Source organism: Dipodomys merriami, unplaced genomic scaffold, assembly GCF_024711535.1.
Source record: "Dipodomys merriami isolate MVZ:Mamm:240054 unplaced genomic scaffold, mDipMer1.0.p SCAF_26, whole genome shotgun sequence".
NCBI classification, from domain to species: domain Eukaryota; kingdom Metazoa; phylum Chordata; class Mammalia; order Rodentia; family Heteromyidae; genus Dipodomys; species Dipodomys merriami.
In genome coordinates, this window is record NW_027204048.1 from 18,142,977 (window position 1) to 18,158,182 (window position 15,206).

Sequence of the window (15,206 nt, forward strand, 5' to 3'; positions counted from 1 at the left end):
CAAATCTACTAGAGAGTTGAAAACAGTACGTGTAGTGAACACACAGGTACCCCTCACCTGTGCTCCACTTTCTTTTAAACTGCGTGTGTTAAATCAGCACACCTGGACATTGTAGTGTCACTGCATTTGACTTCTGTTGAAATGAGCGGGTTCTGGGTCTGCCATGCTATCCATATTGGATTTTTAGAATCCATGTCCGCGAACCCACATTAAAATTGTGGCTGCACCATCTTTTCTGTACCCCGTCTTTGCTCATTGCTAACAGGAGCGCATAAGATTCCCTCTGGGCTCAAAGGATTCCCTTTTGCAAGATTTAAGCAACATGTTACAAAAGGGAAGCAAATGTTTATGGAAAGCCAACGTATACTGTGAGGACCAGTATTTGCTTATTCAAATGCAATATGAGGGATGGAAAAAATGAGAATTCGTGAGAGAAACTAGAGATGGGAACAAAGTTCAGGTTCTTCAGTAAAGAGTTATGGAACTTATTTAACTTTCACATATGTTAGTTACTAAACACTATTTTTTTGTACCATCATTTGGGGGTCTTATTTTTAGAAGTCACATTCATAAATAAAAATCAAAAGTCCTTGCACATACATAAACTGAAAATTTAGACTAGAAAGAATCTATTGAGTGAGGATAAAAGATAAAGTTATTTGCTTTATAGGCAACTATCTAAGCTCTTCCCAGACCATGGTGAACAATGACCCTGCCTTGAAAATATGGGGTATTATCGTCTATTTGTGCCATTCATACAGTACAGATTCATTTAAGTGAGATAATTACTAGATTTTTTTCTTCTAGTGACTTGGGTCAGAAGAGATCCTGTTTTATTATTTTATGTGAAGGATCAATTGAAAAATCATTTGCATTGTGTTTAGGAAAAATCATTTGCCTTGTGTTTAGTTTAAAATGAATGTTTTAAGACTGTCAAGAAAAAGAAAATTGAATTAAACTAATAATAAAAATGAATGCAACACTATTCCATGCTAAATGTGGTTGCCATAAGTTTTACAGTTTGGACTGGATGTGATTGAATGTAATTCAGATCCTTGTATCACCATTAAAACCAACCATTGAGAAACCAATGCTGTAGCTACACGAATTACTCCCTTTTTTCCCCCTTCTATCTGGCACTCCTGTAAGATAAGATGTCTGAGGGAAGAAGGTGTACCAAGGAGAAATTTTGCATATATCATGCAAATTGGGGCAGAACTTGATGAGCAGGGTGGGTGACCCGCGCATTCTAGGATGCTGGCCCCTTCGGCCTTGTTTGCTGGCGGGGAGAACAGATTTCAGTGATCCCGGATAGTAGCTCAGTGGTCACAAACGCAGGGCAGATGCACTTGGCTTACATCCGGACATGAGAAGCTCAGCTCTAGGCGGGACTGCTGATGCTCTTCACTTACTCCCAGGGAAGAAGGGGCAAACTGTGGCCCACTTTGGTTTTTTTTTTGTTTTTTTTTTTTGGGTCCAGTCATGGGGCCTGAACTCTGGGCCTGGGCGCTGTCCTCAGCTCTTCAGCTCAAGGCTAGCGCTCTACCACTTGAGCCACAGCACCACTTCTGGCTTTTTTCTTTTTGCTTATGTGGTGCTGAGGAATCGAACCCAGGGCCTCAGGCATGCAAGGCAAGCACTCTACCCACTGAGCCACCTTCCCAGCCCCCCCACTTTGTTTTATTAACAAAGTCGAGGGGACCTTTGGTGGGGGAGGGAGGTTGGCAGGTAGAACAGGAAAAGAAAAGATGTGATCAGGGAAAAACAAACACAATTCTGTGTTTGTTTATTTATTGTCAAGATTTTGAGGTGCTTAGAACATTCACTTAACCTCTAGATCCACCGAGTGAATAAATGGAATTTCATTTTCTAAAATCAGGTAAATAGGGGTCTAATTGCTTGTTAGATGAGGACAGTTTGGTTCTGTGAGCTGTGTGCCAGTGCGAAACGTGTTCACCTTCAGCAGGAAGATTCAAAGATATCCATTCTCACCCATCCATTCTTACCCGTCACAACATCGGTGCAGGAGGAAGTTCTTGTTTAACAAGAATTTGTGCATTTCATGTGAAGGCTCCAATGACCTTTCTATAGAAACCAATGTTTTAAAACCCTGCAGAACATGGGGACCGCTCATCACTGGCACAAATGTTACTGAGTGTTTATAATTTACTTTCTTTGTTATTAAACACATCAGCAAGGTCTTTGTGGCCCCATTAGAATTCTCTTCGTGGACTTGACCCCAAGGAAGTGTTTTCTCCTTGGGAAAGCTCTTCCTGCCCATCCACTCCAAGATGCATGCCTATTTTAATATGTTCATTGGAGTCGATGAGTAACAACTGACATTTATTGCACTGGCTCAAAGCACTTTGCCTGGAACCTTTTTTACCTCATGCTTCTATTGGCCTAATTGACAAATGAGTCAAAGACATGACTCCAAACAAATGGCATCTCTTCTGAAAACAAAAATGTCTTTCACTCATCTCTGTTCTATGATTTCCACCATCCATCTCTTCCCAGACCCTGCTCTACTTCAAGTGCAGATCTTTTTTTGGGGAGGGGAGGAGGAGGTGATTGTGCATATACAGCTGTACTGTGAGCTACAGTCCACTGTCAACACACATTTTACACACAAATGAGCTGCAGTCTGTTGAGAACAGGTAGGGGAGAGAAAAAGTCCTGAGATTAATAGCTTGTGCTTTTTGTTGTATCTGTTATTGTTGCTACTGTTAGTACTTTGTGACAGTCTCACTGTGCTGTCCTGGGATTTGTAAACCTCCTTTCTTCGCCTCCCAAATGCTTGCATTGAAGGTGTGCACCATCAAGCTATCTTTGGAAACTAATAATAGTCTTAAAAGCAGGAGCACTAGTGGATCATGCCTGTAATCCTAACTACTCAGGAGGCTAAGATCTAACGCTCATGTTACAAAACCAGCACAGGCAGGAAAGTTGTGAGACACTTAACCTTCAATTAAATACCAAAAGCAGGAAGTGGAGCTGTGACCCAAGTGGTAGAGTACAAGCCTTCAGCTCAGGAACAGGGCTCAGGCCCCGAGTTCAACCTCCAGGAGCAGCACACACACACACACACACACACACACACACACACACACACACACACACACACACACACACACACACACACACACACACACACACACACACACACACACACACACACACACACACACACACACACACACACACACACACACACACACACACACACACACACACACACACACACACACACACACACGGAAAAACAGGAGAAGAAAGAGCTACCTACTTAAGAAGTTCTGTTTTTAATACCTGAAAGCAGCAAAGGAGAATTGAGCATAAAAGAGAATTGTTTTGACATCCAATACATATCAAGTGTCAATCCCCAGTTTTTAGGGATTATCTCTATTTTGTTACAGTTTTGTTGTTCGGGAGTTTCATTTTTGTGCCAGTACCAGGGCTTAAAACAAGAGTCTGGGAGCTATCCCTTAGCTGATGTTCTACTACTTGAGCCACAACTCCACTTCCACCTTTTTAAAAATTTCAACTGGAGCTAAGAATCTCTCAGACTAGTCTGCTCAGGCTGGCTTCAAACAGCAATCCTCAGATCTCAGCCTCCTGAGGCGTACAAGTATGAGCCTCTGACACCAGCTTTTATCGGTCTAATCATGACCAACAAAAAGGATATATAATTAAAGTATACAACATAGTATTTCAATACATGTATATACTATGGAATCATTACCCAAATCCAACTAATTTGCATATCCATCACTTCATATAATTACCTTTGTGTGTGTGGTGAGGAGTCTTAAAATCTACTCAGCAAATTTCAAGTGCATGGTACATTATTAACTATAATTATGCCATGCATTTCTTCTCCAGAACCAACACAGAAACAAGTCCCTAGCAAGCAACTGTCTACTGTTTCTGAATCTGACTTCTTTACATTCCTCATGTTGAAGAGCTCCCTTGGGGTTGGTCTTTCTGTGTTTAGCATGGGGCCATCTAGAGTCACACATGTTAGGATTGCCTTATTTTTTGGATGGCTGATCAGCATTGCACACGTGTTACATTAACATTTTTAAATTCATTCATCAATGAACACTTCATTGATTCTGCTACTGGAGTTCAAGGCCAAAGGGCCAACTCTCCAGGTCTCAGCCAACCTCCTTTAGCCATTTGCCACCTTGAAAGTCCAGTTTCTTTATAATGCCCTGTCACATATAGGTGATGCACGGCAGGGGGGGGGGGGAAGGGGGGGAGGGAGAGGGAAGGGGGAGGGGGGGAGGGAGGGGGAAGGGGAGGATGCTCAGCACAGATAGGTAACATTTCTGATGAAGGAGAGCATTGTCACCAAGCAGGTAGTAACCTAATCTTTTAATGGAGCCTGAATCTAACACAAATTATTTGCAGCCTCTGAAGGGATGAATAGAGTTTTTACAGAACTGGGAGAGAGAGAGGGAAGGGAAGATACTCTACGAAAGGAAATGCACTCATTACCTGACTTAGGTACCTGTAATCCCTCTGTCCATCCCCTTTATAATAACAATAGAGTTGTGTAGGACGTGGGAACAACTGGCTTTGTTTGTATGTCAGCCCGAACCCTCCACCACCTCTAACAGACACAGCAAGTGTCTGCCTCACCAGGTACCAGAGCTGCTGTCTGACTGTGTCCCCGGATGTACCCTCTCTTTCCCCACCTCCCAGCTAGCTAGCCTCTCTCTTCACAGTGCCTCATTCAAACTCAACTCCCTGGTCCTCCAGTCTCCTCATCCCTCAGCATCCCTCACCCGGCCTCCTGAAAACTATCACTGAAACAACCTAACCAGAGACAAAGCGGAGTCTATTGGACACTGTGGGGGTGGAGGGCGTGTGCTCAGTCTTGGGAGCAGCCCAGTGGAGAAAGGCCACACCGAGCTGTTGATGGGGTTTGGAACTCTCAGGAGGGGGACAGGGGTTGACATGTGGGAAACTGCATTGCAGGACGCAGCCAGGGGAAAAGTTGCCAATGGTTGGGATAGAAACTGTCCTTGGTTGCTACTGGGGGGTTTTGGAGACTGTAGCCCAGGTGGAAGAGGAAGTTATTTGCAATTTTAAGGTCCCAAGAGCAAGTGCTTTGTGGAAGCGTAAAGCAATGACGATGAAGACAACAGAACGTGTGTGCAGAGGGGAAGCATTCAATGCTGGCTCCCGTCACGCTCTCCCACTGCAGGGCCACAGAAGAACAGCACACTATGTAACAACCACCGTAGCAGCAAATATTTAATTCTCACCATAGGCCAAGCATTTGGAGCTGAGCATTTGGCAAATATTAGCTCATTTAACCTTCGCCGCCTTTAGTAAATATTGGCTCATTTAGCCTCCACCACAGTCCTGGGGTGTACGCACGACAGTGCCCACTTTCCACAGATGGAGGAACTGAGGCCACTCCGGGGTAGCAAGTCACAGGACTTCTCCCCACTGTGGGAGAGCCCACAGACAGAGCTGTGGTGATTTCACGCGCATACATCACTGCTTTCGAGGAACGCCTGTTGCCTAAAAGATAAGGCCCTGATATTGAAATGGGCAGTTGGGGTCTGGTCAGGGTCCTCTTGGCCACACGGTGGATGGTAGGGTCTGGCATCTTGTCTTCATGGTAGGGGAGGGTGAAGCCCGCTTCTCAGGGGAGGGGCGTGCCTGAGTCCCTGGAGGAGGGGCGTGCCTGGGACTGGGCGCTTCCCGTGACCCCGCCCCTGACCTGACCCTATTTAAGCCCTGGGCAGCACAGACACTATTACACAATGCCACAGGCCTCGCCCCCCTGTCCTGCCTCCTCTCTGCTGGCTCTTCTCTGGCCACCATGGCGTCCCACTTCAGCCCTCCACTGAAGCTGAATTGGTTTGTGGGCATTGTTTTGGTTCTTTCTTTCCTCTCTGGGCTCATGGCTCAGTTTCCTAACACTGTTAAATCCTAACACTGTGCTGGCTGCTGCTCTTTGAGACAGGCCTCCTTTTTGTTTTCTGTCTGCTTTATCTCCGTTCACAAAATCAGAGAGTAAGAAGGCGCCACACATGAGTGCTGCTGTGTGTCTACACAGGAGCAAGACTCAATACCGAGGAGGAAAAAGAAGGCATGGCAGACACAGAGGGTCTTGTGGAGCTGTATTTTGCAGTCTGACCAAGCTGAGACCGGTCTCTTCACTCATCTGCTTCGCTAAAGTCTGTCTTTGATGGTTCAAGAGGGGTTGTGTTAGTCGGCTTTCTACTGATCTGATGGAACACTTGGAACAGTCACAGTTACAGAGGGGGAAGGTTATTTATTTATTTATTATTTATGTATTTACGTTGCCAGTCCCAGGGCTTAAACCCAGGGCCTGGGCTCTGTCTCTGAGCTCTTTTTTGCTCAAGGCTAGCGTTCTACCACTTGAGCCACAGCGCCGCTTCAGCCTTTTCTGTGTATGTGGTACTAAGGAATGGAACCCAGGGCTTCATGCATGCGGGGCACACACTCTACCACTGAGCCACCTTCCCAGCTGGAAGGTTTATTTTAGACTCCTGGTTTTAGCCGTGATCTCTTGGCCCTTTTGCTTTGGGCCTGTGCTTAGGACGTTGTTGTGGGAGTTAGGTGGTAGAGGAGAGCACTCGTCTCGTGGTGGCTGGAAAGGAATCAGAGAGAGAAGGGGGCTAGGGACGTAGATCAGTGGTAGAGCTCTGGCCTAGCTTATAGGAATCTCTCTGCTTGATCCCCAGCAATGGCGGGGGACAGGGAGGGACAGCAAATAATAGAGAAAGAAGAAGCAATGACTCAACAGCTCCTTCCAAGGATGCTGCCCTTGCCATCACTTCCTTTCGTGGACTTGCCTCCTAAAAGGCGCGCATCACCTCTCAGTAGTTGAGATGTCTTGTACGCAGGACCTTCCAGAGACACATTCACAATCCAAACCGTAGCCCAGCACTGGGTTTTGAAGCACTTCCACCCAAAAGATCCTAGTTCACACTCCACGAAAACACATCTCTGCAGGGGTTCAGACCAGAATACCTTCAGCTCTCAACATACAGCTCAGGCAGCCTGGTCTCTGGGAGGTCTTCTCTACCACCGCTCCCTCCACTCCCTGTGCGAATGGCCGCTGTGTTGACTGGACTTGTCCACAGCACTCCAGGACGAGCTTTATTACCACTGTGCTAGTCCTTTTGCTTTCCCCTGTTCTTCTTTTCATTACCAAAGGACATCTTGGTTGCTTCCAAGCGTTGGCAACTACTGTAAATATACATGAGCAAGTTTTCACGTGCATGTCTGCTGTTAACTTATTTTTGTAAACACCAAGGAGGATGATTACTGGATTCTAGAAAGAAACAGTATGTGTAGTGAGAAACTGCCAAACTTTCAGCCTGGCTGCACAATTTCACCTTTCCGTCAGCAGTCACTGAGAGTTCCCGAGGTATCTTAGTTTCACAGCATGGGGGGTAGTGAGTATTCTGCATGTTGATCATGCTAGCATGTGTGTCGTAGTAGTGTCTTGCTGATGTTTTATTTGCACTTCTCTAATGACATGAAACATCTTCTCATGTACATATATGTGATTTATATAGCTCATCGTTGGTGAAGTGTTTGTTCAGGTCTTTTGCCTATTTGCAAAATCAAGTACAGTGGAGTTTTACAACTGATTGGTCCCAATCAAATCTATAGTTGAATTTTAAGCACATTTGCATATTATCAGTTCCTTATTAGACATGAATTCTGCAAATATTTCTCCCAAGTCTGCATTTGTATTCTTTAACATAAAACAGCATCTTTACATTGTTAAAGTAGTTGCTGATATTGTCTATCAGGACAAGGACTATGCTCTATGTGTTTTGGTATTTTCCACGTGACCTCCTACAGAACGGGGTATACAGTAAGTGCTCATTCAGAACCTGGAAAATTAACAAATGAATTACTTGATCTTTTTTAAGTTTGTTTAATCTTGTGTGTGTGTGTGTGTGTGTGTGTGTGTGTGCACGCACACGTGTGAACTCAGGGTCTTACACTGTTGCTTGGCTTTTTCACTCCAGGCTGGCACTCTACCACCTGCATCACATCTCCACGCATGGCTTTTTTTTTTTTTTTTGTCGGTCGTGGGGCTTGAACTCTGGGCCTGGGCGCTGTCCCTCAGCTCTTCAGCTCAAGGCGAGCGCTCTACCACTTGAGCTACAGTGCCACTTCCGGTTTTCTGGTGGTTTATTGGAGATAGGAGTCTCACGGTCTCTCCTGCCCGGGCTGGCTTTGAACCGCGATCCTCAGATCTCAGCCTCCTGAGTAGCTAGGATTACAGGCGTGAGCCACCAGCGCCCGGCTTGGTCCACGCATGGCTTTTTGCTGCTTAATTAGAGAAAAGGTCTCTCCGATGCTTCTGCCCAGGCTGGCTTCAAAGCAAGGTCCTCAGATCTCAGTCCCCTCAGTAGTTAGGATTAAAGTCATGAGCCCCTGGTTCATTTGCTTAACCGTTATTAACAAGCACTACTAAAGAAGAAAAATCTCTTCTAAGTTTTTTCTCAAATAGAATTTGTACAATACATACACATTTTTAGAATTTACACATACCCATCAGCTAAATTCAGCTTGTCTTTATTCTCTGAGTGAAACAATTAACTTTCTTAGAGACAAAATGCTGCATCTAAGTTAAAGGATCGCATCGTTGTTTTCTGCTGCCCGGGTAATTTAACTGTGGGCATCACGTGCCCTTTCCTCCCTGCCCTGGCCTGTGACTGAGGTAGCTGATGCGGGGTCAACCCCTGCGGGCTGTCACAGGGTGTGGTCTCTGGAAGACTGACGTTGCTTTTCGTCTATCAGGAGAAGAGAAGGAAGCACAGGGCAGAGGTCCAGTCCATGTTTGTGACTCACTGCTTGCATTGTTTTACCTGAGCCTTAGGTAGAAACCCCACCAGGCTCCAGGTGCACCTGTTCCTGTGACACCAAATAATGCTTTGTATAATGTGCAAACAAGGAAATAGGGACAAATAATGAAAATAGAGGAGGGAGTCCGTACACACAAGACAAAACGTACACCCTTGGCTTAACAGAGTAAGTACAAAGCAGTTGGACAGGAAAGAGAAAAGCCTTCCCCTGAAATCTGCCCAGATGACTACCACACAATAGGGTGGCTGCAGGGAGAGGTATAATCCAGTACCATTTTGTCATGTGATAGTATAGTCTGAGTGCCGCTGGGGACGGGGGTCAAACGATGATTTATTGCTGACCAGGATTGCTCGGTCCAGTTAAGCCTGTGTTTTCAACTTAGACACCACTGAAACTTGGTGCCCGATGTTCTTTGTTGTGGGAGTGGAGGCTCTTCTGTGCATTGTAGAAGCTTCAGACCAACATCCCTGGCTCCTACTTATCAGATTCCCATGACTGTAGGCATTATGCTTCCCCGGTGAATGAAGTACTCCTAGTGACTGCCCATCTGGAGCTTACATTTGATGGATTGGAAAATGAATGAATGTGAGACATCTCTGGTGTGCATGCCTAGCCCTGAACTCAACCCCCAGCACTGACAGAAAAAGAGACAGCAACAGCCAGAGAGAGAGAGAGAGAGAGAGAGAGAGAGAGAGAGAGAGAGAGAGAGAGAGAGAGAGAGAGAGAGAGAGGAGAGAGATTCAGGCACAGTTTGTCATTTCTTTTAGGAATCAACCAGTGAGGAACAAAAGGGGACCCGCTCACTTTCTTTCAAGCCAGTCAGTAGAGGTGAAAGCAGTCCTTGTTGAAGGCAGCCAAAGCTACCTATCATTAGACCCTACAAGCTTGACATACCAAAAAGAAAAAAAGAAAGAAAGAAAAAGGAAAATGAAAAAAAAAACTATTGAAAATATGACAAACATTGGGAAATGTGTAGAAAGAAGTTTATCAGGATGATGCAATCTGAGGATTGAAGTTCAAAGCCCGTCCAAACAGGAAGGTCTGTGAGACTCTTATTTCTAATTTACCAACAAAAAGGTGGATGTGGCGCTGTGGCTCAAGTGGTAGAGTGCTAGCTTTAAGTGAAAAAGCTAAGAGACAGCACCCACGGGTCCTGAGTTCAAGCCCCAGTACCAGCACAAAATAAAAATTCTGAACTACTAGGCTGCTTTAGACTCAAATGAAGAGATGGATTTTTTTTTTTAAGTCTGGGCTCTCTCTATCTTATGTATCAGTCTGTGACAGTGAACCAACTAATGAAGGCCGATCCTTGGTTTTCAACATAGCTATGTTGGACAAAGTCACAGAAAGCACTAAAGGAGCACATCCTGAACTATTGCTGCATGAGGAAGGGCTAGGTCAGGCTCCCAGTCACATTTCATCATCACCCGAAACACCACTTACGTTCTATTGGTCCCTTTGCCATCTTCGTTGTAGAAGAAGGCAGTCCCATGCATTCTTGTACATGATCATTTCCTGCCTTTAACGACTAGGCATTTAAAAGCTCTCCACTTTCTACTCTACAGAACCTACCTTGCCTGTAAATTCAAGATGTTTCCTTTTAAAACAAGTGAGTTAGGTAGAATTCTTTTGAGTTCTCAGCATCCCCATAATGCCGTTCAATATGCTTAAAAAAAAATGTATCATCATCCGGGAACTGATGGTTTATACCTATAATCCTAGCTACTGAGGATGCTGAGATCTGAGGATCCTGGTTCCAAACCAGACCAGGAGGGAAACTCCACGAGACTAACTCCATGAGACTCTGACCCTTAATTGAGTACACACATAAGTCAGGAGTGGAGCTGTGACTCAGTGGTAGAGTGTTAGCCTTGAGCACGAAAGCTCAGGGGCAGGTGGTCAGGCACAGAGTTCAAGCCCCATAACCTGCATTACAGATTTCATTCCAGATCTAGCTCTGAAGCCTGGATAGTTCTCCATTTCTCTCCTACTGTTTTTCAGAACTGGACATTATTTAAAACTAAGTTCTGGGCATTTCTAAGCCCTATGATGTATTGTTCTAAACCGGCCAACTGTCCCATCTCTCATATTCTCTACATGATTGCTAATAGACTTAGTCCTTGCTTACTACATACGCAGTATGCCCCAAGGAATATGTCAGCATATTCTAGTTCCCAGTTTCTTCTTCATTCTTATTTTCCCATGCGAATCAGGTTATCAGAGGCTAGTGTCCATGACTTTGTATAAATCTACTTTGATCAGCTTCCTGTTCAGGTGACAGAAATATCATCTGAATTAATTCAAGCAGAGAATGTGCACTGTAACTCCTGTAAACAAACATAAGAAGGGTGGAGTGGTTTCAGGCAAGAATGGGTTCAGGAATGACGAGGGCGTGGTGTGGTCTGAGAACAGCTCCGAAGCGCACAGGGCTCTTCCTGAAACCTTACGCTGGGCAGCTTGCTCGCTTGACTGGGAACATGGCTGCTGGCCACTTCCAAGTCTCTCTAGCACAGCTACAGCCAAGAGAGCAACATCGCTGCCCTCTCTCAGCCTCTGCATAAACAACTTCGGAGAGCTCCACACTAACCCACTTTGAGTTGCTTTCCTACCCCTGGTGTTTCCACCGCTGGACCAATCACTGCACCTTTGAAGACCCAGGCTGTGTCTGATCCTGTGTTCAACATGGAGACAGATAAAGGCAAGAGCCATTCCAACCTCTCAGGGCTTCTTTTAAAACTACACAGCTTAGTGGTCGGTAAATTAGTCCTCACTTTACAAATGCCCAGAGAATATTTGAACTCAAAGTTGTTCCTTACAGTGGTCGCACACACACACACACACACACACACACACACACACACACACACACACACACACTAAAATTAGAACAAAGGAGAGAAGTTAGGTTGACCCCCTGCACAAAGTAATTTCTTATGGATCACAAATGAACACGCATGCAACGCACCCTCAGCAAGCTCTCTTCCAAGCCTAGAACTCCGTGTGGAGATCATGGAAAACTTGAGGTGGTACCTCTCTGTCCTCAAGGGGCTGAAGCAGGAGAATTAGACATTCAAGGCTAGCTTGGGTTATAAAGTAAAACCACGCCTCAAAAATTATACATGCACTCATATATGTATATATGTATTTATGTGTATACATTATGTATATATACACATCCATATATGCATACATGTATATATCTGTATGTTGATATTTCTCTCTTGATACATATGTCTGTAATTCTCTTTTATACACAGAGACAGAAACACAAAGAGACACCACTAGAAAATTGAAACGTTTTTGACTCATAACCCTCTAATGCCTATTCTGTGTGGACGATCACCAGGTGGCAGAGCCCTTTCTCTCTTGCAGGACAAACTCACACATCCCAACCTTCTAAGCAGCAAAAGACCTCAGTGTCCTTAAGTCATCTTTCTTTGTCACTTATTCAGACCTGCTCTGTCTCCAGCATGGACAAGAGCAAGTGGACAGCGACCACAGTGTAATGGAGTGCCCCAGGGAGGAAGTCTTGTTCACTGACCCTTCTCCCATTGGACCATCTTTTGCAAAATCCAATCTTTGGCTCCACAAAACAGTAAATAATACTGCCCTCAGGAACATGTTCAAAATGAATATTCCTCACTACAGTTTTAATACAGTCTTTTTATCACCACAGGGAGGGATGTAAGAATTCTTAGTCATGCATTGCTCAAAACAACTTAAAACAATACTAAGGGCAGATGTTACCATTTGTTAAAGAGATTTCTTATTTATTTATTGCCCATCATGGGGCCTAAACTCAGGGCCTGGGTGCTGTCCCTCATTCTCTTTGTGCTTGCTCAAGGCTAACATTCTACCATTTGAGCCAAAACACACTTCCAGCTTTTTATGGGTAGTTTATTGGAGATAAGAGTTTCCTGGACTTCCCTGCCTGGGTTGGCTTCAAACTATGATCCTCCATTCTCAGCCTCCTGAGTAGCTAGGATTATAGGCGTGAGGCATAGACGCCCTGCTGAGATTTCTTATTTTTCTCTACTTTCTGCAAAGATCAGACACAAACTTGACAACTGGAAAAACATTATCTTTAATTTAATTTTTATCATTACTGTTACATAGGCCTGTTATTCTGAAAGTGTAGGTTTCACACAGAAATGATTGTACTGTTGGTGTTTTTATTTATTTGGCTCCATGAGGACGGAACTCAGGACCTTGTGTTTGCCAAGCAAGAGCGCTACAGCTGGAGTTCTACTTCTAGCCTCTTTTCGCTTTATTTTTCAAATAGGGATTCTCCTTGGCAGGTCTTGGCTCTGATCCTGCTCCCTCCACCTCCTGGCCTGCTGATAGCTGGAACTGTGGCTGTGCATGCAACCACACCCACCTTTGCTTTTGAGATAAGGTCTCTAACTTTTGTGATAGCAAGACAGCCTATTATCTCTCTCTGACCCACAGAGTCTGTACTATTTAAAGAAGGGGACCAGTGGCTCATAATCCTAGCTAATCAGGAGGCTGAGATCTGAGGATTGCAGTTCAAAGCCAGCCCAGGCAGGAAAGTCTATAAGACCCTTTAAAAAAAAATCTTCATTTACAATAAATTTCAATAACATTTGCATAAATATATTCCAATGTACATTTCTTCTCTGCTTCCTTCAGGTCAACTTAGTGTCCATGAGACTCTTATCTGCCCAGAAAACAAAAAAGCCAGAAGTTGAGCTGAGCTGTGGCTCAAGTGGTAGAATGCTAGCCTTGAGCAAAAGAAGTCCATGGACAGCACCCAGGCCCTGAGTTCAAGGAGTGGCACCCAGAAGAAAGAGAAGAAGAAGAAGAAGAAGAAGAAGAAGAAGAAGAAGAAGAAGAAGAAGAAGAAGAAGAAGAAGAAGAAGAAGAAGAAGAGGAGGAGGAGGAGGAGGAGGAGGAGGAGGAGGAGGAGGAGGAGGAGGAGGAGGAGGAGGAGGAGGAGGAGGAGGAGGAGGAGGAGGAGGAGGAGGAGGAGGAGGAGGAGGAGGAGGAGGAGGAGGAGGAGGAGGAGGAGGAGGAAGAGGAGAAGAAGAAGAAGAAGAAGAAGAAGAAGAAGAAGAAGAAGAAGAAGAAGAAGAAGAAGAAGAAGAAGAAGAAGAAGAAGAAGAAGAAGAAGAAGAAGAAGGCGGCAAAAGAAAAGAAGAGAGACTGAGAGACTAATACCTCTATTGATATGAAGATTATCTTTGATATAAAAAAAACTGATTTGGCTTTTCTTGTGCTTTCCATGTCTCAGTGAGAATCAAACTAAGGCACTAAACATTATTAGAATGTTACCCTCCCTCCCCTTTGTCTCAGTTGCTTATTATTGCTGCAACAAATCGCTGCAAACTTGGTGACTAACAACACACACTGCTTCTCTTCCAGTTCTGGAGGTCAAAATCTGAGGTCAGATTCCCTGGATCAACATCAAAGCGTCCACAAGGCTGATGGCTTCTGGGGTTCCAAAGGAGCCAAGTGTGCCTCATCTGCACACTTGCCTGCTGTGGCTCCTGTCTTTAGAGGCTGTCTCCAGGCTCTGAGCTTCTTATCAGGCTCTTCAAAGGACACTTGGTGAGTACATCAGCCCCACGCAGGAAGGGAAGGGGAGGGGAAGGAGGGGGCAGCCAAGCCCAGCCATCTTTTTGGACACAGTGGAATGCTTTAAGATTTGGATTAACTATGTCTCCAAGAAGATCTCCCTTTCTCTTTCCATCTTCTTTCCTTTCCTCCTTCCTCTTTCCTCTTCTGGTTTTTAATAAACTCGTGTGTAGTAACTAGTTAATCATCTTGGACATCACCTCCAGCTGGTTGAGGACTGCACCCCGCAGTAATAATCTTCACCTCCTCTAGCGCCTCATCTGTTCTTCTTGTGTTGTTGTCCCAGTCTTGGGGCTTGAACTCAGGGCTCTCCTGTTCTGGCTCCACTTTTTCACTCATGGCTGGCTCTCTACCACTAAGCTGCAGCTTTGCTCCCAGGTTTTTACTGGTTAATTAGAGATAAAGATCTCCCGCTGGTCTCCCCAGGCTGGCTTTGAACCACGATCCTTAGAACTCAGCCTCCCGAGTAGCTAGGATTTTAAGGGAGGGTCACTGGGGCAGGCTGCTCTTTCTTTTCTTGCTCTTAGTTTTTTATTGAAATCAGCAAGGCCACATCTAGCGTGAAGCAGTATAACATCTCCTCAGGAATGTTTCCATTGAAATTCAATGAATAGTCTCTCATATGCAGAAGCTAGATCTAACACACACTGGGATATGATAAATTATACAGGATTCTAGACATTCCAATCAAAGGAGAATATGCTGTCTCAATGCCTATGTGCCTCTGATCATATAAA